The sequence below is a fragment of the Copidosoma floridanum genome, unplaced genomic scaffold (assembly GCF_036245765.1).
Source record: "Copidosoma floridanum isolate Cflo_tuat_1 unplaced genomic scaffold, Cflo_Japanese_pri ptg000030l, whole genome shotgun sequence".
Lineage (NCBI taxonomy): Eukaryota > Metazoa > Arthropoda > Insecta > Hymenoptera > Encyrtidae > Copidosoma > Copidosoma floridanum.
In genome coordinates, this window is record NW_028321907.1 from 23,094,859 (window position 1) to 23,118,962 (window position 24,104).

Sequence of the window (24,104 nt, forward strand, 5' to 3'; positions counted from 1 at the left end):
TAAATCTCAAGGTTTGCCTTAACGTACGTCTCAAATTGATTGCATGTTTTACAAGGTATGCATTAAATATGATAATTATGAAGGTACTGAGATCAGTAAAGCAACAGACATTTGAAAAGGTCTCAAACTCGTCTTTCAACTTGTTTCGAAAAACAAGAGTCCAAACAATTTTCAATGCTAAGCGGATTCTTATGTTCGTTACAAAAATAATTGTTTAAAGGAAAGTATTAGAGTATTAAAGAAAGTATTTTTCTAGTTCTTTACTTCAACAAGAGGCAGAGCACGATCGTTCACGGCCCTGCAGTTGTTAGCAAACAGGTCGGATTAGAGGTGACGACTTCTTATCAAAGCTAGCTGCGAGGCAAGGAAGAGGAGTTCTCCAAGCTGAGCTTCAACTCTACTCGTATAACATGATTTTTTTTTTTCTTTGAGCTAGTAGAATCTTCGTAAGTAGTCGTTATAAATGCAATTTTATTTTTTCCCTTTCTGCAAAAGCAGGAGCATATCGCGTACACTGTTGCGCAATGTCGTTATTTAAGTAACAGCTTATGTGATTGCAAGCGTCTTTTATTTTTTTTTAGTTAAGCATGCGGGTCGTAGATTTGTATGCCTTTCCTCGACGACCCTGTTTGAATGAGGGTGACCTGGTAACGTTGTCCTTCGATGGCCAAGTTCTCAGAAACACTGCCACACACTGGGTGTGGTCGATTATTCCACTCGATAGTCGACCGGTGATCTAGGCGCGTTATTATAAGTTTCCCTTACATGAACGATTGAGTACTGGTCCATGTAGTTTTTGCAAAATTATACTGACTTTGAGGTGGACGGTTTAACAAACAGCATGTGCGTTGCCTTGGACGTGGCAGTCGATACGATACTTTGTGACCACTGTGTGTGTCGTTTCGGGCGTTCTGATTGTCAGCGGATCATGACGAAAGGAGTAAGATTGTTACTGATGGAGGTTAACGGGAAAAAAAAGGAGGTTCAACCCCTTGTACTTAACATGAGCTTGTGGGCCTGTTGAAAAACAAATTTTTTTCTGCGATTGCTTAATTTATTTTTCTTTCATTCCTCCATGCTCTTCTTTACCTAACAATAATTGCTACAATAAGTTCTTTTTTTATAATAATGATGTCCAAGGGTTACAAAAAAAAATTGTTATTTGTTCATACTCTATTCGTTTGCTCATTTAACATTAACTTTTTGAAGTAAAACTTCTATAGCCGCGTATTGGAAGTCTAGAGGCGAGCAAAACCGGCTGATGCAACGCAAAAGTGTCCATCCGGTTCTTGGTAGTGAGGGGGGAGCAGAGAGCGGGGAGCGGGGCATGGGAGAGAGTAGCGCGCACGCGCATCAGAAGAAGCAGTTGGGAACTATACCTATATATACCGTATACCGTTGAGTCGATGTGCGGGGGGAGAGGATACGCTACGATGACGTACGACAACAGTCGACAGTTGATAGAGAAAGAGAGAGAGAGAGAGAGAAAGAGCAAGTGCACGCGTGTATAGAAATATATATAGAAATGAATATATATATATCCGAAGCCGGAACGTGTGTGTGTGTGTGCGTGCACGTATGAGAAGGTAATAAGGTATAGAAGCGTAGAGGTCTGGCACTAGAAAGTACTGATGTAACGTATAGAAACCGTTTACCGTAGCCGTAGTCAGTATAGAGGTAAGCAGACTATGAGAGTGTGCGTTCACTGTGTAGAGTACATACGTGCTGATTGTATAATATATATATATATATATATATATATATATATATATATTGTTAGTAATATATTTGCGTTTTTTTCTCTATTCTTTTTTACAGTCACTGATTTACAGTCAATCTAAAATTGGTGATTTGTGTGCTATTAAGTATACTTTACCGACCGGATTGACAATTATAATAGTTTCCATATATATTTCTATAAATCAGACTGTTCAAAAAATCATTGAGTTCATCCATGAATCATTACTAAAGTATACTGTTAGAGGTGCTGCATTACTTAGTAAAAATTATCATACAATTCCTATTATTCTTGCTGGAGATTTCAACGTAAATTTTGCATCAAACGATTCATTGCCATTAATTGATTTTCTACGAGATGAATTCGAATTAAACATTGTTGATAATCGTAATCAAGCCACAACTAGACATGGGACCACTATAGATGCCGTTTTTTCCCGATATATTGAAAAAATAGAATCAAAATTATTTATTTCATATTTTAGTTACCATAGACCGATTGTTTCTGTTATGGAATTCTCACAGGAAGACTCAACACAAAATGAAATAATTTAATGTGAATTTTTATATTATTTTATATGTATAAATCTTTTACAATTTCAACATTTGTAATGTTTTCCTATTTGTGTATGATGAAATAAGAAATCATGAATACAAAACTATACAATACTACTTTGTACTTGAAAATATTTTCCAAACTGTAATTATGACACCGTGACTACATATGACATGAATTCAATAAATACAAGTGATCTACTTATCAAATTTTTTTTTTGTCCATATAATAATTCAATTTTAAAATTTGTAAAAAGTGTACATAACACCATACGATTTCTATTACACCAGTTCAATAACTTACTAGTTGAAAGTTTCACTTCTGCCAGGGGTCCCGAGACCCACACCTTTTTCGTGTACCTCCCGCATACATTTATTTGAATTTACATGTTTATCTCAATCTATACGTATACATAACTTTTTCTATTGTACCATCTATAAAATGTAAATTTTTCCTTTGAATTAATTATATGCTTATTGGAGTATGTCTCCTCGTAAAAGAGTGCCACACGTGCCTCTCATTTGCTTTGATTTTTTTTTTTTTTTTAAATTTATGTTATGCGAATTCTACTATTGATTAATGTTATTAATGTTTTGTTCATGCGTAACTCCCCATAAAATTTTTATTTCTGTAAGCTTGCGTATCTGAAACCAATACATACATTTATCTAGTTCGCAGCACGTCCGAGGGCCACAAAAAATTTTTTCGTACGTAGAATTAATCCCTTCTTTCTGTTAAATTTTTAGCTCTGCGTCCAGGGGCCGTGGAAATTTAAAGGTAAGTTGAATGTAAGAATCTGTCTCTTCATGTCACTAACCCTATTATCATCATTGACAGCATCATCACCATCATTAATATTAATATAATCATTATTATTCTGATCATTATTTACTATTGGTCTGACGATTTCTATCACTACCATTTTAAACATTATCATAATGATTATAATAATGACTATCATTACTATCTTCACCTTTATTATTATAACCATTATTACAATTACCGTAAGCTTTAATATTATAAGTATCATTGTCATTGACATTAGCATTTTTGTGGTCATCGTAATCACCATCATTATGGTATCGGTTTTCGTTACAGTCATCGTTATAAGTATCGTTATTTTTACGATCATTATTATAATCATTGTCATTATTAAAATTGAAAGCATTATTATCATTATCATTAACTTCATCATATAAAAATTACTATCATCATCACTTTCATTACTGTTACGATTAATACTATTGTTATCATTATTATTATCGTTATTCCCGATATTGTTATCAATATTTTTATCATTACTATTATTATAAGCATTATTATCGACATCATCATCATTATCATCATCATCATCATCATCATCATAATCATCATCATCATAATTATTATAACTATCATTATCGAAATTATTATCTTCATCATCTTTATTATCATTATCATCATTATCAATATTAAAATTTTTAATCAGTCTTATTATTCCTACCATGACCATTTTTATCATTATCGTTATTATTATCATCATTACTTACAATCTCATCATAGTCTTTATTGTCATATCATTTATTATAATCACAGTAAGCTTGATTATTATTATTATTTTTGTAATTTTTGTAAGGAATTATTTTGTTATCTTTATCACAATTATTATGGTCATAACTTATATAATTGTCATCGTTTTTATTACAAGATTATTATCATTATTATTAACATTATCATTATATTCATTATTATCATTATCATCTTTATGATTATCAATAAAGGCATCATTATCCTTATTATAAACATAATTATCATTATTATCATAATTATCATATTCATCATACCTACATTTATTAAAAATATTTTTACCATTATACTAAGCAACATTGTAGTTTTAATTATTACTGTTATAATTACTTTTATCATGATAATTTTCATTATTATTATGACCTTTATTATCCACAACATTAACATCATTATAACTATCGTAATTACTATCGTGATCTTTATCATTATCATTATTATTATCATCAACATCATTATCATTATAATCATTATTATTATCTTAAAAATCATTTTCATCACCATTGCTATTATCATCATGATTACGATCATCATCATCATTACAATGATCATTTTCATTAGCATTATCATTATCATCATCATCATCATCATCATCGTAATAACGTTCATTGTTATTATCATCTTTATGAGCACCATTTTTATTATTATTAGATGAAATATCATTATTCTCATTACTATAAAGCCTAACCCATGCAACATTTTTACTATCATAAGCATTAGCATCATTATCAACATTATTATCATCAGCGTCATCATCATCATCATCATTATCATCATTATTTTCATTATCATCATTATCATCATTATCATCATCATCATCATCATCATTATCATCATCATCATCATCATCATCATCATCATCATCATCATCATCATCATCATCATCATCATCATTATCATCATCATCATCATCGTAATAACGTTCATTGTTATTATCATCTTTATGAGCACCATTTTTATTATTATTAGAGAAAATATCATGATTTTCATTACTATGAAGCCTAACCCATGCAACATTTTTACTATCATAAGCATCAGCATCATTATCAACATTATTATCATCAGCATCATTATCATCATCATCATCATCATCATCATCATCATCATCATCATCATCAACATCATCTAAAATTATTTATCACTTTATCATTACTATCATCATCATTATTATCATTATCATCACCATCATTATCATCATCATAATTATTATCATCGTCATCATCATTATCATTATTATCAACATCATTATCATTTATATCATAATTTTTAATCATAATTGTTATTACTACTATCTTCATTAACACGATCGTTAAAATTATCATGAATATTACGAATATCACCGTCAAAATCAATTCTTTCATTACCATTATTATGGTTTTTGTAAGCTTTTCAAACATTGTTCTTATTTTTATCGTCATAAGTAAGTATGTCATCATCGTTATCATTATCATCATGACCATTATTTCTTTTTTACCTTGTTATTATTATCGTTATTGTTTCTATTATTATTATAATTATTATCATAATCGCGATCATTATCATAATTATCACCATCATAATCATCATCATAATAATGATAAGGATAGTCATTTTTATCATTATTATAAACATTACCATTATTATTAATATAATTATTATAATTATCAACACGAGCATTGAGATTATCACCATAATTATTATAACTTTGTCTATGTATCATCATCATCATTATCATCATTATTATTGTCATCATCATTATCATCATGATTATTCTCATTAACCTTTTTATTATCAATATCATAATTTCTACCATTTTTTTATTATCATCAGCATCCTGATTATTACAATCAATAGTATCATTAGCATTATTATTATCATTATCATCATCATCATAATCATCATCATTTTAGTTTTTATTATTCCTATCATTATTATTAGAAGAGTTAATATTATTATAATAATTGTATTTACTTTTTTTATTATTACAACCATCATCCTCAGTGTCCTTATCATGATCAATATTTTTTTATTTATCATAATAATAATTCTTATTGCAATTATCATCTTGACTAAAACTATTTTTAACACTATTAAAATTATTATCATCATTACTATTATTTTTACAATTATATGCATCACTAGTACCATCATCTGCATTAATACAAATATTATCATTAGTTCTAGTAAAATTAGCTCAATCAATATCATTGATAGTATTTTTGTTGCATTAGTTATTATTTGTTCATTTGCTGTACTATTACTGATATAAACATAATTATTACTATAGTATTTATTATTATTTTTATAATTATTATAATTATCAACGTCATGATCATTATTATCATCATTATTAACATTGTCATCATCATCACCATCACCATCCCCTTTATCGTTATTATGATCACCATTATTATTATTATTATCATCATCATCATCATTATCATCATTATCATCATCATCATTATCATCATCATTATCATTATTATCATCATCATCATTATCATAATTATTACTATCGTCATCATCATAAACATTATTATCATCATTATTATTAAAATCATCGTCATCAATATCATTATTTTTAATCATGTTTGTTATTACTATTATCTTCATTAACGCGATCGTTAAAATTATCATGAATATTACGAATATCATCGTCAGAATCATTTTTTTTATTACCATTTTTATAGTCATTGTAAGCTTTTCAAACATTATTATTATTTTTATCGTCATAAGTAATTATGTCATTATCGTTATCATTATCATAATTGCCATTATTAATTTTTCACCTCGTTATTATTATCTTTATTATTTCTATTATTATTATAATTATCATCATAATCATGATCATTATTACAATTCTGACCATCATAATCATTATCATTATGATGATAAGGATAGTCATTATTATTAATATTATCAACATTACAGTTATTATTATTAATATCATTATTATAATTACTATCGTAAGCATTTAGATTATCATTATAATTATTATAACTATGTCTATGTATACTATTTTCATTCTTACCATTGTCATTCTTATTGTACTTATTATTATAATTACCATTATATTGAAAACAATAATTGTTATTCGTATAATCATCTGTGATATCACTGACATTAACATTATAATAATTTTCGAAACTATTATTATGATTATTATTATTATAATCATTATTATTATCATCATAATTATTATTAGAATCATAATAATTGCCGTAAGCTTCATAAATAATATTATCAATTTCATCGTTCTTAGCATCTTTGTCCTCATCGTTATTACTATCATTATCAATATTATGTCTATTACTGTCATTGTCAATATTATTGTTATCGTCATTCTCATCATTATTATTATTATGAGTATCATTATTAACTTTACTTCACGTGTTGTCATCATTATTGTCGTTATTCTCGTTACCTATGTTATTATTATTATTTCGTTATTAATATTATCGTTTTTAGTATCACTGTTATTAATTTCATTATTCGCGTCATTATTACTATCTTTAATATTATTATTGTTGTTATCGTTATTGTTATTGTCATACCCATAAACAACGTTATGACTATTATAATTGTCACCGTTAACATTATCGTACTGTCATAGTTATTGTTATTAGCAACATTATTTTTATTGTTAACATCATCAAAATCTTTATTATTATTATTATTATAATTATTATTTTCATTATTATTATCATAAACATCATCGCTTTTATTGTTATTAGCATTATAAACCTCATTATAATTGTTTTTAATGAGACTATCCTTATTATATTACTTAATATATTCTTTATCATTAGTATTTTTATCATCGTTATTATATACTTATTTGTCATAATAACTTTCATCGTTCTTATCATCGTTATTATCACTGTCTTTAACATAATTTAAATAATTATCATGATGATTATTACCATCATTATTATTACCTACATTATCAACATCGTCAACTGCTGTATCATGATCATCATTACTATTATCATCATAAGCATTATTATTATTATAATAACTATGTGTTTAGTTATTAGTATGAACTTTAAGTATTGTTGTTATTATTATTCAAGCTAAAATCTTCATCATCATCATTATCATAATCACCATTATCATCATCATCATAATCATCTTTATAATTTTTATATCAACATTATCTAAATAAAATAATTTTTTTCAATCATTCTTATCGTTACTATCATAACCATTATAATTATTATCATTATCATAATTATCATTACTATTGTCATTATAAGTATCAAAATTGTCATCATTACGATCATCCTTATTCCTGTCGTCATTATAAGCTGCGTCATCATTTATATCGTCATTATCATTATTGTCAATATGACAATTGTTATTAAAATAAATTTTGTTATTGTTATAACTATTGTTACTGTCACCGTAAACATTATTGTATGGTCATAAATATTGTCATTATCATTATTTACATCATAAATATTATTATAATTAACATTATTATCATCATCACAATTGATATGATTATAAGTATCATTATTACTTGAATTATCATTATTTTTATCGGCGTCCTAATTAGTATTGATGTAAATTTAATAATTTTAACGAATATTGTTATTATTACTATATTTATTTACACGGTTTTTCAAATCATTCAAATTATTGTTATCATTATTATTATGATAATTTTCATTATCTTTATAATAATTAATGTCATCTTCATGATCGTTATTTTTAAAAATTCTTACTATCACTATCATCATCATCAATGTTCTAATCCTCTTTAATATTATTCTTGTTACTTACATAATTGTTATTATCATCATTAAAAATAAACGTTAATATTGAAATTGTAAGCTACACATTATTATCATCATATCGTCATGAGAATCTTTGTCGTCACCCTTATCAACATTATCATTGTCATTATTCTATAAATGTCATAATTATTATTATTGTTATTGTAATTATCGTAATTATTATTACTATTATCATCTTTATCAACATCACTATAGATATAGTTATCAATATTGTCATCATCTTTATTATCATCTTCATAATTATAAACGTTGTCGTCATTATCAACAATGTCACTATTGTTGTCATTAGAGTTATTATCTAAGTTATCGTTAATATCGTTATTGATGTGATCATTACTTATATTATTAACACCATAACTATTATCATGACTTTTATAATTATCACCAAAAACATCATCGTACTGACATAATTATTACCATTATTTACATCAACATTGTCATAATTATCATTACTTATATCATTTTGATTCTCATCGTCTTCATTGTCATCGTCAATATCATTATCGTCATCAAAATCATTATCATTATAGTCATCATTTACATCATCGTCATGATAATCATCAATATTATTATTACCATTATCGTCACCATTGTCATCATCATCATAATCATTATCATTATTATTAAAATCATCACCATCATAATCATCATTATTATTATCTTCATCGTTATCAATATCAGATTTATAAGTGTAAACATAATCATCATAATCATAATCATCGTCATGATCATCATCGTTATCATTATCATTATCGATATAATCATAATTATTGGCATCGTAATCATTATCATCAACATGTTCATTATCATTATTATTATTATTATAATGATAATCATTATTATCATCAGTACTACCTTCATTATCATCATCATCATCACTAAAATCATCATTATCAATATAAATATTATCACACTTCTTATTATCACGACATTTGTTATTATCATTATTATTATCATTATCATTATGATTATTTATATCATCATTATCATTAATATCATCATAATCATTTTTATCATCATCATCATTATCATCATCTTCATTATCATCATCATCATCATCATCATCATCATCTTCATTATCATCTTCATCATCATCTTCATCATCATCGTCATCATCATCATCATCATCATCATCATCATCATCATCATCATCATCATCATCATCATCATCATCATCATTATCATCATTATCATCATCATTATCATTATCATCATTAACTTTATAATCATTATTATCATTGTGATTACTGTCATCATCATTATAACTTGCATTATAACTATTATCATCATCATTATTACAATCATTATCATTATTATTATCAACATTATAATTATCACTACTATAACTATTTTGTTAATTATTATTCTTTTTATTATAATCGTTTTTTTAATTATTATCATTTTTTTTATAATTATTATTCTTAGTATCATTATGATCATGATCATCATCATTATGATCAGTTTCATCATGTTTATTGTCATCATTATTTTATTATTATTATTATCATTATTATTATCATTATTACCATTATTATTATAAATAATAGCATTATTATCAATATCATGAACATTATTATTATAATTAATAGCATTATTATCAATATCATGAACATTATTATCATAATTATCATCATTATTTTTATTTTCATCAATATAATCATAATTATCATCATCGATTTCATCATCATCATCACCATCATCATTATCATTATCATCATCATTATCATCATCATCATCATCATCATCATTCTCGTCATCATCACATTATCATAATCAATATCATCACCATTACAATAATCATTTTTATTATTGTCATCATTGCCATCATTAAAATTATCGTCATCGTCATCATTCTCATCATCATCATCATCATCATCATCATCATCATCATCATCAATATTATCATTATTATCATTATTACTATTATATTTATTATAATTATCATCATTATTATTATCATTTACATTATGATTATCATTACTATCAACGTTTTTATCTTTATAATTATTACCATTATTATTATCAGTATCCTTTTTAAGTTCATTATTATTATTGTAATTTTTATAATTATTATTATTATTATAATTATCGTCATTATTGTTATTTATTCGATTTTTATTGTAATTATCGTCAATATTATCATTATTATTTGTTTTTTTTTTTTTGTTTTTTTTTTTTTATACCGGGTTACCACGACAGCCTACTTGGCCTAGTCGTTGGGGCCACCCACTCACCACCTATGCGTGGGGTTATATTGACACACCCATCTCTTAACCTTTTTTTCCTGCATCCTACCTGAATCCATGGGAACAGTGTAAGTATCTTCGGTGGAACACCTTGCCAGTTAAGCTGACACTCTCTGCACCAATGGTGCATCGGGTCTACTCACCACCGTGTAGCCTTTTCCCCAAGAAGACTCCATTATTCCAGGACGTCCACTCCCCGCCGGTTAAGCCAGCGCTCTCTGCCGAAGCATCGGATCCAGGCTAATCAGCATCATCGGAGAAGCTCCGTGTTTCAGGGGCCACTCCTCGTCAGTAAAGCCGGCGATCCCTGGTAGACGCCTGGCCTTAGGACCGCTAATCCCTACCTATAGCCCTAACACTGTTTCGCATTTACGCAGGCCGAAAGACCTGTGGGGCAAGGAAAAAACCCTGGAATTACTCTGAAGGAAAATCCCACGAAAAAACCCACTACAAAACAGCCGGCGTTACAGAGGACCTTATCCCGATGAAAACAGTTTTTGAAAATATATGCATTCACAGGAAATCGAACCCACGACTCCTAGAACTGCGTTGTTTCAGTAACAAACACGCTTACCACTGAGCCAACGCCACTCTCATCATTATTATTATTATTATCATTATCATTATTATCATTTCCATCATTATTATCATCATTATCTTCATCATTATTATTATTATTATCACTATTAATATCATTGTCATAATTATCTTTATCATTATTCATATTATCAAATTATCATCATCATTGTCATCATAATGATTACTATTATCATCATTATTAATATTATTATCATCATTATTATAATCATCATTATTATTATCATTTTTATCATAAGTATTATCATTAACATCATCGTCATAATGATTATTATTGTTATCATTATTTTAATTATAATCATTATCATTATTATTACCTTTATCATCATTATTACCTTTATCATCATCATCACTATCATCATCATCATTATTATCAACCTTACCACACTTAATATTGTCATGACTCTTATTATTATCATTATTATTATTATTTTCATCGTAATCATTATAATCATTATGATCCATATTATTATCGTCATTATCTATATAATCAACATTATCATTATTCTTACCGTCATCAATATCATTATTATTATTATAACTCTTATTATTGTCATCATGATTTCTATCATTATCATCAATATTATTATATTATAATTCCCATTACTATCACCAATTTTATCATTTTCACTCTTCATCATTATCTTCATAATCATCTTCATCATCACCAACATCATCCATTTCATTATTATTCTCATTATTATCGTCATCATTAGTATTATTATTATTATCATCATTATTCTTATAGTAATTATTATCATCATCATAATTAACATAATAATTATTATTATTTTCATTATTATTAATATCATAACCATTCTTATTATAATTATCATGAGTATCATCATCATCATAATTATTTTGATTATCATCAATTTAATCATAATTAGCATCATTGATATAATCATAACTATCAGCATTAATACTATCGTCATCATCATCATCGATATTATTACTAATGTTATCATTATCATAATTAATATCACCGTCATTAATATTATTATCATCAGCAACATCATCATCATTATAACCATTATTATCATTATTAATATTATCATTTTCATTAATAGTATTATTATCAATATCATAATTATAATCGTCATTATTGTCACCTTTATCAACATCATTATCATTCTCATTACTATCATCATCATTATCATCATCATCATCATCATCATCATCATCATCATCATCATCATCATCATCATAATCATCATTATCATCATAATCATCGTCATCATCATTATCATCATTATCATTATTATCGTAAATATGATCATAATAATCAGCATCGATATAACCATTTTTATCATCATCATCATCACTATCGGCATCATTATTGACTTTGACAATATTATCATAATTATCTTCATTATCATCATCATTTTAAATATAATTATATTCATCAGCATCGACATCAACATTATTATTGTTATCATTGTCACCATCATGATAATCATTTTAACAATCATTATTATCATGATCATTATTATCATCACCATTCTCGTCATCATCATTATGATCATTATTATCATTAACATTATTACAATAATCATTTTTATTAGCGTAATAATTATTATCATCATCATCGATTTAATAATAAATATCAGCAATAAAATTATTATTATCAACATCATTAGCATTATTAATATTATTCATATCATTACCATCATCATTGTCTTTATCATTATTATTATCACCAACATTATGATCATTATAGGCATTATTGTCATCATCATTATAACTATCATCATTACTATAATTATTATCATAATTATCATTATCATTGACAGTATCATAACCCTTATTTTTATTATTATCACAATTATTATCATCATTATCACTATCATAATTATCATCATCATCATCTTTGGCATCAACATTGTCATTATCATCATCGATATCGTTAGTATAATAATTTTCATTAGTATTAACATCATGACAATCATTATCATAATTAGAATCATCATCATTATTAGTAGCATAACTCTCGTTATGGACATAAATATCATCATTTTTATTATTGTCATCGTCATCATCATTATAACCATCATTATCATCATAATTATTATTATAATCATCATCAATATTTTTACTATAATCATTACTATCATTATCATCATCATTATTAATAGTATTGTTATTATCATAATCATCATCAATATCATCACTATGATCGTAATAATTATCATGCTCATCATTATTTTTATGATCATCATTATTATTATAATCATAAGCATTATTCTTATCACTATCATTATCATAATTATATGTATTACTATTATCATTATCATCGTCATCATTAACCTCGGTATCATTATCATCATCATCTTTATAATGATTATTAACATTGTCATCGTCATCATGACAGTATTATTGTTATCATTATTGTTAACATTAGCATTATCATCATTATCACCATTATCATCATCATTACCATTATTATCATTATAATTACTATCGTCATCGTTATCATTATCATTATCATCACCGCTGTTATTTTTATCATCATCGTCATTATTATTATGATAACTATTATGATTATTATCCTCAATACTATCATCATAACAATTCTTATCAACATTATAAGAATCATTACTTTAACCATTTTTATTATAGTCAATCTAAATATCATTATCATTATGATCATTATAATTATCATCATAATTAACATCATAATCATTATCATCATGATCATTATTATCATTATTATTACTAATATCGTCAGTATAATCATAATAATCAGCATCAATATTAATATCATTATCATCATCATCATCATCATCACTAATATCATCATTATCAATACCATTATTATCATCATCATCATCATCATCATCATCATCATCATTATCATCATCATCATCATCATCATCATCATCATTATTATAATCATAATCATTATCATTATAACCATCATTTTAATCATCATCATCATGATCTTTATCAACATCATCATCATCATTATGATTATTATCGTCATCATTATCTTCGTGAATATTATAATTTCGATAATCATCATCATTACCATTATTATTTGTATTATTCTCATCATTATCATTATTATTATCATTACCATTACAATCAATATTATTATTATTATCATCATGATTATTATTATGATTATTTATCATCATCATCATCATCATCATCATTTTCATTATTATCATTGATATCATAATCATTATCATGATCATCATCATCGTTAACTTTATTATCATCCTAACTATAATTATTACCATCGTTATTATCATCATTATCATTGTCATTATAGTCATTACTATCATAATCATCATTATCCCCATCAACATGGTCATCAGACTTATTATTATCATTGTTATCATCGTCATTATTATCATTATCTTTATAATTTTTATCATCATTATTACTATTATTATTATTATTACTAGTACCTTTATTATTATCCCTATTATTATTATCATTATCATCATCATTTCTACCTACTTGTCGTTATCATCATCATTGTTATCATCATTATTATCTTCTTTATTATTATCATCATTATTACTATTATTACTATCGTTATTATTGACTTCATATCATCAATATTACTGTCATCATTATAATCATTATCATTATTATTATCGTCATTAATATTATAATCATTATTATCCTCAGTATCATGATTATTATCATTAGTATTATTATTAGTATCATTAATATCATCATAACTACTATCGTTATACTAACTATCGTAATTATTGTAATTATCAATGTAATAATTATTATTATTCGTATTATCATCATAATTATTATTATAGATATCATTATCATTTTTTTTATAATTATTTTCATAAACATTATAACCATGAATTTTCCAATTACTATTATTTTCATAAACATTTTGATCAACATTATTATTATTATTATTATAACCATCATTATTATTAGTATTATTATTATTATGATAATCATTATCATCATCATTATGTTTTTTATCAATATCACTATCATTATAATTACTATCGCCATCATTGTCATCGTCAACATAATAATTCTAATTATCATCATCATTATCATTATTGTTATTATTTTAATTGTCAGCATCATTTTTATCATCTATGTCATTATTATTATTGTCATCATTATTATTATAATCATTATCATTATTATCAATATCATCATCATCATCGTCATCATTATTTTCATAATTATAATCATCATTATTACTTTCATTATCATCATAACTATTAACTTCACCATTATCCTTCTTTTCATCGTTATCGTCATTTTCTTTATTATCGATTTGTCATTGTAATCATTATTGTTATTAACACTATTATCTTTATTATCATAATCATCATTATTACTATTATTATTATAAATTTTATTGACTTTGTTTTCATTACTCTTACTTTCGTTAATATAATTATCATTATCATAATTATTATTATCATCATTATCGTCATTATCATAATAATTATTATTATTCTCAGTATTATCATTACTATTATCAGTATTATGATTATCAATATCACTATCAGCACAACTATGATTATTATAGTTGTTATCGTAATATTTGGCATCATTGATATTATTATTATTATCATTATCATTATCATCATTATTATAGAGCTCATTATTTTACTATAATGATTTTAATTATCATCATTATTATTATTACCATTCCCAGCATTATTTATGTCATAAATATTATTATTATTATTATAGTTATCATCATTATTATTCTAATCTATGTCATCATTTATATTTCCTCTTTCTCATTATTATCTCTTATTATTAATATTATTATGATCATCGTTATCATTATTATCATCATCATTATTATTATTATTAATACTATTATCATTATCATCATCATGAACATTATTATTCTCATTATTATAATCTTTATTATTATTAGTTTTATTATCATTTTTGGTATCATTGTTATAAATATAATCATTATTATTATTATTATCATCATTACCATCATAATTACTATTATTATAACTGTCTTTATTATCGTTCTCGACATTGTCATAATTATTATCATCATAATATCCATATTTATCAGGATTTTCTATTATAACCATTATTATTGCTCTCGTTATCTTTATTATCATTATTATTGACATTATTATAATCATCATTAATAATAGCTCTATTATTTTTAATGCCATTATTGTCATCATTGATATTATTATTATTGTTATCATTATCATCATTGTTATCAACATCAACATCATCATCATCATCATCATTATCAACATCAACATTTATATCATCATCATTATTATTATTATTATCATTGATATCATTATCATCATTATTAACATCATTATCATCCATATCATTATCATTATAATTGCTATTATTAATATCACTGTTATCACCATCATCATTATTATTTTTATTATTATTATCGTTATTATCATGATAATTATTATTGTTATCGTAACAATTATCATTGTCGTTATTGTCATAATTATCATTATTATCATGATTATTATTTTTATTATATTCATTATCAACATTAACATCATGATTATCATCATAATTATCATTGAAATTATGCTTATTGTCATTTACATTTTTAGTATCATCAACATTATCATTATAATCATCGCCATTATTATCATCATCATCTTTATTATTGTTATCATCATCTTTATTATTGTAATAATCATAATTACCGTCGAAAACATGATTATCATCATCAATATAATTGTCATAATCATCGTTATTTTTTCAAATATTATCAATACAATCATAATCACAATCGTCGATTTCGTCATTATTATGATTATTATCACCATTATCATCATAATGATCTTTCTCGTTATTATCATAGTTATTATTAATATAATTATGATGATTATTATTATTTATAACATTATTATTAATAATATAATCATGACTATAATCATTATCATCATTATTAACAGTAACATTCTTATCATTAAAATAATTATTATAATTATTATTATCATCATTATTATTTTCATCGTTATTATTATAATTATTATCATCATCGACACTATTATTAGCATCATCATAATTATCATCATCTCTATCATCATAATTATGTCACTATCATGATCATGATTATCATCATCATCATCATTATCATCATTATCATTATCATCACCATTATCATATAATATTGTCATTACTGTCATTTTTGTCATACTTTTAATTCTTTATTATTATTTTTATTAAAATTATTATTATAATTATTTTGATTGTTATAAGTATTATCATCATTATCATCGTTATTGTCATTATCATCATCATCTTCATCGAAATTGTTATTATCATTATTACCAACATCACAAACATAATAACTATCATTATTATAATTATTATAATCATTAGTTTTATCTTAATAATGATCAACATAATCATAATTATAAGCATTGATATCGTCATTACGATAATTATCATCACCACTTTCATCATATTTTCTCTTTCTTATTATTATCACTGTTATTATAAATATTAACATAATCTTGTATATCATTATTATTATCATTAATCTTTACATTATTATTACTATAATCATTATTATCATCATCAACATTATCATTCTCTTTATTATAATCTTTGTAATCCTTAGTATTATCATCATTTTTATGATCATCATTATTATTATAATTATTATTTTCATCATCATCATTATTATTATCATTGTTATTATTATCGTTATCATCATTGTCATACTATCATCATTATCATATCCATATTTATCAGGATTGTTATTATTACAATCATTATTGCCCTCATTATAATTATTATTGATTAATTTTTATGATTGTCCGTATCATTATTGGTCTTGACATTATCACTATCATTATTATTATCATCATTAATGTTATCTTTATTATTTTTCTTGCCATTATTGTCAATATTATTATCATTACCATTATTGGTATCATATTATCATTATTGTCATTATTATCATTATCATCTCCATAATGATCATCATCATTATTATCATCATCATCATCATCATTATCTCAATTGTTTTTATCATTATTTTTACGGTCACAAACATAATTATTATTATTATTATAATTATCACAATCATCATTATTATCATCATAATCAGTAACATAACCTTATTCATAAGCATCGATATCGTCCATACTATGATTGTCATCACCATTATCATCATATTTTCTCTTTCTTATTATTATCACCTATTAATAATATTATTATGATCATCATTATCATAATTGCTGACATTATTAATAACATTATTAGTACAATAATTATTATCATTATCATCAGCATTATTATTCTCATTCTCAAAATCTATATTATCATGAGTATTATTATTATTATTAGTATTATTGTTGTTAATTTTATTATTATTATTATTACTATCATCATTATCATTATTATTATCATTGTAATTAATATCGTTATCAAAATTGTCATAATTATTATCATTATGATATCTATATTCATCAGAATTTCTTATTATTACTATTATTATTGCTCTCATCATTATTATTATTATTATTTTTATTATTTTAATTATTATTTTTATTAGTTTTATGATTATCTTCATTATCATTATCATTGACATTATTATTATCATCATTCATAATATTTTTCTTATCCTTATTGCCATTATTGTTATCATTTATATTATTATTATTATTATTATTATTATCATTATCGAAATTGTTATTATCATTATTATTAACATTACAAACATAATTACTATCTTCATTATAATTATTATAATTATTAGTCTTATCTTAATAATTATCAACATAATCATAATCATGAGCATCGAAATCGTCATTACCATGATAATTATCACAACTTTCATCATTTTTCTCTCTCTTATTTTTATTTCTGTTATTATTAATGTTATCATTATCATCTATATCATTATAATTATCTTTAATTTAAACATTATTATTACTAAGATCATTATCATCATCATCAACATTAATATTTATATTATTATAATCTTTATTATCATTAGTATTATCATCATTTTTATGATCATCATTATTATCATAATTATGATTAACATTATTATCATCAATATCATTATTATTATCATTGTTATCATTGTCCTTATCGGCGATATCATAATTATTATTAGAATCATATCCATATCCATCAGAATTGTTATTATTACCATCATTATTGCCCTCATTAATATCATTATTATAATTATTATTATTATTATTATTATTATGATTTTTATGATTATCCTTATCATTATTATAATTAACATTATTATTATCATTATTATTATCATCATTAATGTTATCTTTATTATTCTTGTTGCCATTATTGTCAATATTATAAGCATTATTATTATTAGTATCATCATTATCATGATCATCATCATTATCATCATCGTCAACATCAACATCTTCATCATTATCATCATAATCATTAGCATCCACATCTACATCATCATCATTATTATTATCATCATCATTATCATCATCTTTATCATCATCATCATTATCATCATCATCATCATCATCATCATCATCATCATCGAAATTGTTATTATCATCATTATCGACGTCACAAACATATTTACTATCATTATTATAATTATTATAATCAATAGTATGATCTTATAAATCATCAGAATAATCATAATCATAAGCATTGATATCGTCATTGCCATGATTCACATCACCATTTTTATCACATTTTCTCTTTCTTATGATTATCACTGTTATTATTGATATCATCATAATCATCATTATCGCTATTATTATCAATCTTAACATTACGATTACTACAATTATTACCATTATCATCAACATTATCATTCTTATTATTATTATCTCTATAATCATTAGTCTTATCATCATTTTTTAGATAATCATTATGATAATAATTATTATTATCGTTATTATCATCATCATCATTAATATTATCATTGTTATCGTTATCGTTATCGGCATTGTTATAATTATTATTATTATCATATCCATATCCATCAGAATTGTTATTATTACTATCATTATTGCCCTCATTATTGTTATTATTATTATTATTATTATTATGATTTTTATGATTATTTTTATTATTATTATTATTGACATTATTATGATTATTATTAATATCATTATTATTGTTATCTTCATTATTCTTGTTGCTATTATTGTCAATATTATCAGCATTATAATGATTAGTATCATCATTATCATGATCATCATCGTTATCATCATCATCAACTTCAACATCTTTATCATTATCATCATCATCATCAACATCTACAGCTACATCATCATCATCATTATTATTATCATTTTCATTATTATCATCTTTATCATCACTGTCATCATTATTCACATTATCATCATCATAATTGATAGTACCAATGTCATTGTTATCACCATTATCATTATTCTTTATATTATTATTATTATCATTATAATTATTGTTTTTCTTATTATTATTATCGTTTTTGTTATCGTGGTAATTATCATTATTATTATTATTATCATTATTATCATTACATCTATTATCAACATCAACATCATCATTATTATCGACATCATCATTAAAATTATGCCTGTTGTCATTAACATTATTGGTATTACCAACATCATGATTATTATCTTCATCATCTTCTTCATTGTTATTACCATAATCAACGTCACAAAAATGATTATTATCATTAATATAATTATTATAATCATCGTAATTATTCTAAACATTATCAATACAATCATAATTATAAGTGTTAATATCAACATTATTATGATTATCATCACCATTATCATCATAATTATCTTTCTCATTATGATCATAGTTATCATTGATATATTAATGATGATCATTATTATTAATATCATCAGTATCAATAATATTATCATTACTACAAATATTATCATAATCATTAACATTAACATTCTTATCATTAAAATCTTAATTATCATTATTGCTATTAGTATTATTTTCATTTAAATTATAATAAATATTATTATTATCGTTGTTATTGTTTACATTGTTATCAATATCATCATTCCTATCTTCATAATTATATCATTATCATGATCAGCATTATCATCATTATAATTATCATCATTATCATTATTATCACCATCATTATAATTATTATTAACATAATTATCATTATAATTATCACCATCATTGTTATTATCATTTTGTTATTATTATTATAAACATTATTATTATTACTATAGTGGTTGTCTTTTATTTTGTTTTTATGATAATTGTTAATATTTATATGATTATTGTCATTACTGTCATTCTTGTCATATTTCCAATTCCTTACCGTTATTTCTATTAAAATTATTATCATACTTATCATGATCGTAATCAGTATTATCATCATTATCATCATCATCATCATCATTATTATCGAAATTGTTATTATTATAATTATTATTAACGTTACAAACACAGTTACTATCATTATTATAATTATTATAATCATTAGGATTATCTTCAAAATTATTAGAATGATCATAATTATGAGCACTGATATCGTCATTACCATGATTACCATCACCATTTTCGTCATATTTTTTCTTTCTTATTATTATCACTGTTATTATTGATATTATCATAATCGTCATTAACATTATTATTATTATTATTAGTATAATTATCATTATCGTCATTGTCATAATTATCTTCATTATCATATCCATACTTATCAGGATTGTTATTATAACCATAATTATTGCTCTCATTAATGATATTATTATTATGATTTTTATGATTATCCTCATCATCATTATTATTGACATTATTATTATCATTATTATTTTCATCATTAATGATATCTTTATGATTCTTATCGCCATTATGGTCAATATTATCATCATTACCATTATTAGTATCATCACTATCATCTTCATCATTATTATCATAATCATCTGCATATTAATTATTATTATCATCATCATCATCATCATTATCATCAATATCTTAATTATTATAAGCTTCATTATTAACGTCACAAACATAATTATTATCGGTATTATTATTATTATAATTATCATTATTATCTTCAAAATCATTATCATAATCATAATTACAAGCATCGATATCGTCATTACCATGATTGCCAGCACCATTATCATCTTTTTTTTTTTTCTCGTTATTACCATTTATTATTTATGTAAGTATGATCATCATTATCATTATTATCATCTTCGTTATTATCATTATTATTACTATAATCATTATCATCATCAACATTGTAAATTTCATTATAATAATCATTTCAATTATAGGTATTAAGAACATTTTGTGTATCATTGTTATTAATATAATCATTTTAATCATTATTATTATCATTATCATTATTATAATTATTAGTAACAATGTCATTGTCATCGTTATTAACATTGTTATAGTTATCATCTTCATAATATCCATATACATCAGGATTTCTTATTATTACTATCATTATTGCTCTTATTATTATTATAATTATTATTATGATTTTTATGATTATCTTTATGATCATTATTATTGACATTATTATTATCATCATTAATAATATTTTTACTGTCCTTATAACCATTATTGTCATCATTTATATTATTATTATTTTTATTATTATAATTATCATAATTATCATTATCATCACCATCATGATAATCATCATTATTATTATCATTATTATTAACATCAACATATTTATCATTATCATCATCAACATCAACATTTTTATCATCATCATTATCATCATTATCATAATCATTATCATTATTATCCTCATCATAATCATCCCGATTATTATTATCAATATCCCTGTTATCACCATTATCATTATTATTTTTATAAGTATCAACGTTATTATCATCATAATTTTTATTTTTATTATGACAACTTCCATTGTTGTTAATCTCATACTTAGCATTATTATTATTATTATTATTAGTATTATTTTCATTGTAATGATTATAAATTTTATTATCATCGTTATTATTGTTAACATTGTTATCAATATCATCATCCCTATTTTCATAATTATATCATAATCATGATCATCATTATCATCATTATCATTATTATTAACATTATTATAATTATCACCATCATTGTTATTATTATTTTTTTTATTATTATTATTACCATTATTATTATTACTATAGTGGTTGTCTTTTATTTTGTTTTTATGATAATTGTTAATATTTATATGATTATTGTCATTACTGTTATTCTTGTCATATTTCTAATTCCTTACCGTTATTTTTATTAAAATTATTATCGAACTTATCTTGATCGTAATCAGTATTATCATCATCATCATCATCATCATCATCATCATCATCATCATCATCATTGAAATTGTTATTAGTATTATTATCAACGTCACAAACACAGTTACTATCATTATTATAATTATTATGATTATTAGCATTATCTTCAAAATTATTAGGATAGTCATAATTATAAGCACTGATATTGTCATCACCATGATTACTATCACCATTTTCATCATATTTTTTCTTTCTTATTATTATCACTGTTATTATTAATATTATCATAATCATCATTATCATTATTATTATTATTATTAGTATAATTATCGTTATCGTCATTGTCATAATTATCTTCATTATCATATCCATACTTATCAGGATTGTTATTATAACCATAATTATTGCTCTCATTAATGATATTATTATTATG